Here is a 3,612-nt window from a genome sequence, read left to right on the forward strand (position 1 = left end):
AAAATAGCTAGAGGAGCTGCCGCCTCGCTTGGTGGCGGCCGGTCCCACTGGAGCTGCTCCGTTCCGTCGTGCGAGCAAAAAAAACTGTGGCACCTTGGCTGCCGCCTGAGGAAGTGGCGGCAGGTGCTGCCGCCTGGCCCTGTGGCGGCAGGTGCCACGTGTCGGCTGGCGCGCCTGCCGCCACGGCTCGACTGGTCTGTTTTGTCAATGTGATTCAGGGATGATCTTTTCTGTCAATTGTGTTCGACGGATGGTCTTTTTGGACAAAAATCCAAATAAATACAGACGACCATGACCACCTGTGCATGTGCATACATACTACTAGTAGTACTCCTACGTATTACATACACACGGTGACACGGGTACAGCAGCATTCCCGGTAAAGCAGCTAGCAGGTACTACGTATGGAAGAAGAAACAACACAACCGTGGTCACAGTTTTTCTTGACCTGTGAGCTGTGACTGTGTGGCAAGGCCTGAATCGACGCAGAGCTAGAGCTAGACGAAGCGACGAAAAGATTGGCAGCCATTGCTACTCCTGCGCCGCTGTCAAGTCGGCTCGCCAGGCCGATGCCACACAGGGACGGACGGGGATCTACCTTTGGGGCCTGTTTGATTTATTCGCAGGACTTTGAGAACACATGAATACAAAGAATGCAAGAATATGGTATCATTGCATGTGTAAACGGAGGATTGTGAAAACACATCGACGCGTTTGGTTCACTCTCTGGTAACGTATTCGTCCAGGTAACGAGAAGCGCCGGTTTCCAATGTTTTCTCACCGAATACTTGCTTTGTTTGGTTGAGCGTCCAACCTCCGGTTTTCTAATCAGCTTCGGTCCGGCCGTTTTTGGTTTTGCGAAGTCACGTATCGAAAGACGCTGCTAGCTAATACGTAGTGTGCGTACCAAACGCAGGATACCGTTTCGGAAAGCGCTGGAATCGGAAGCCGTGATGTTCGCTCCGAACCAAACGCGTCGAGAAATCTGTAGAATTGCGTGTTTGATTCGCAAAAATAGGAAAAAACATAGTAATCCTAAAGTACAGGAAGCGGTTATTCTGCTCCCGAGCACAGGTGCAATCGGTATCTGGGCGGCTCGTTTTGTCATTTGGATGCGCCGCATTAAATTATAAGCCAGTCAGTGGTTCGTTTTTAAATCAAGTGGGGAGGAAATACAGTAGACGGCGGGGGCATACGGGTTGCCGGTCACAGCGCGCGCAGATGCCGCTGTGACGGAAGGAGAGCAGAGCCGTGGCTCGGGACTGTCATATTTTCCTGATCCGTAGCTCAGGAAATCAGTTTTCCATTAGCCGGCGGTGCCCCGGGCTAGTAAATGAGGAATGGATCCGAGGCGGAGTTGTCTCCTACCTCTTGCTACGCCTGTTGGATCTCCATTGACGACTGCGGCCTGCTGAGCAGTAGCGGGTGGCGCTAGTTGGGATGGAGTTCTTGATGAAGCCCATTAGAAGGTAAACCCCCATCCCCAACCCGCAGATCCTTGGTGCGCAGTTCATGTTTCTTTGGATTCGTGGGGAAAGGGATCTGTGTCATGGTACCAAATATGGCCGGTGCAGGACGGCTGTGGTGGAGGAGGTGAACGACAACGAGCTTCCAACTGAGCCGCCACACTACCCCGCCGTCGCGGTATCAATTGAAGAGCTACCCCCATGGCAATAGCTAGCGCAGAGGGACAGATTTGTGCAGCGGTTGGGGAAGGAGCGGCCGGGGTGTATGTTGAACCGCCAGCAGAGCAGTCAATTGATCAGATTGACCGAGAAACTCCAGGCTAGACTCGAAGGTAATCTGTTGGGCAAGTTTGTTTCGATTGCAGTCTAATCATGCGATTTTAGGTGTATTTAAAAAAATGTGGACTGACTTAAGATAGGATGATTTAGTTTTGCAGAAAAAGATATCAGTTATATACGAACAATGAAATTCAGGAGAAATTAGAAAATTTAAAAGTATTTTGTGGAGCTGCTTTTTTATCATAACCTGTTCTGCTTTCCTCCTATCCAATACTGAAGTTAGTAGCACCCATCACATGCCTGAGGGGAAAAATGGATAGCAGTATTGGTTGGTTTTCTGGATCCTGGGTCCTAATATGAGTGAGTAAACAACGTAATTTAGTTGACAAACTTTTTGTTACAGATTTAAATTGTGACACCAAAGAGTGTAGTATTCCACACTGTGCTGTCTGATTTGGGTGAACTTGCAATTGCATAAACTGATATGCAGACGGTGATCAGTATTCCAAGAGATTCCGTTTATATATTTATCAAGTAGCAAAAATCCTGGCTAAATTAACCTAGCTGAATAGAATTTGTGAATATTCTTGTGTGGTTCCTTCCTAGGTAGTGATGGTACTACTAGCACACAGTAGATGGTCATAAAAAGCAATACAAAAAAGTTGGTTGGTTTATTCTGCATACTGGATTCCAATATAGCACAATTCAGTTGGAAACTTTTGATTACAGACTTCAGGTGTACACATTCATGGCGGGCGTGTCTCGTAAGGAAAATAGAGACCATATGAGGTGCCAATGTCAAATGAATGTAAAGAGAAAAGCATCATCTGGGTTGTTTTGGGAAAGGATTTTTGTTATATTATTTTCGAATAATGAAATCGTGATGAAATTAGAAAAGGTAAGTAGCTTCTGTGGAAAGCCTGATTTGCTTTTCCTCCTAACCAGTAATGTATATACTAGCACCAATCACATGATCAACAATGAAAAAAAATAGCAATGTGGGTTGGTTTTATTGATACTGGTTATCGACATGAGTGATTAAATAGCACAATTTAGGTGACAAACTTGTAATTACAAACTTAAATGCTAAAACCCAAGAAATTTAGTATGGCCTATAACGTAGTCTCTTGCATATAGATGTTTGGATTCCATAATGTTTGCCTGATTTGAGTGAGATGGAATCAGAGGACAAAAGAAAGTGTCAAACCAATGAATGTGTACATGAGAAAAACATCATCTGTGTTGTTATTTTTTTCTGAAAATATGTTTGTGACAGTTTGAATTTTTATGAGACGCAGGGTGAGAATTGGAGCTGCTGCTCCAGGATGGACGACCTGCCCTAGGCAGCCCAGCGCCCTTGAGAAAGCAATTCGTGGATTCGTTGACAAACCGGGTGAAAATGTAATCGTGCTTGCCCTGGGTACAGGCTTTGATACACTCGGCGAGACGTACAATTTTTACAATCTCTACTCTTGGGAGAAGGGTTCATGTCTCATAAAGAATTGCATGATAGAGATGCAGCCTTTTGCTGAAGTTAAGGATGGGCTAGGATCGGAGGACATGATAGCTGAAAATGGAGATGTCATCAATCAGCTGCTGGTGCAAACGGCAATTGCTGCTGCTAGCGGAGATGCAACTATTGGGAGCAGGCTTGTTGTATTGTTGGCACCAAAGAAGCGGAAAGAGATGGGGCGCCCAACAACTAGCCGGGAGAAAGCACCATACGAGGGCCTTAGCAAACGGACAAGGTTCTGCGCTATATGTCGCCGGCAGGGGCACAAGAGGACAACCTGCCCGGACCGGGGTGACATTCCAAAGCCTGTCCGCAAACCAGCTAGGTGCAAAGATCATGGCATCGAAGGTCGGG

At 46.5% G+C, this 3,612-nt stretch overlaps 1 long non-coding RNA gene across 1 annotated transcript; it reads left to right on the top strand.

The window, feature by feature from the left end:
* Positions 1 to 1,124: 1,124 nt before the first annotated feature.
* LOC119292046 lies at positions 1,125 to 3,606 on the top strand. The gene is made up of 3 exons (XR_005142836.1): positions 1,125 to 1,469; positions 1,575 to 1,798; positions 3,044 to 3,606. It is a non-coding gene; the product is annotated as an uncharacterized LOC119292046 (long non-coding RNA).
* The last annotated feature ends 6 nt before the right edge of the window (positions 3,607 to 3,612 follow it).

This window comes from Triticum dicoccoides, chromosome 4B (genome assembly GCF_002162155.2).
Source record: "Triticum dicoccoides isolate Atlit2015 ecotype Zavitan chromosome 4B, WEW_v2.0, whole genome shotgun sequence".
In the NCBI taxonomy this organism is placed as follows: Eukaryota; Viridiplantae; Streptophyta; class Magnoliopsida; order Poales; family Poaceae; genus Triticum; species Triticum dicoccoides.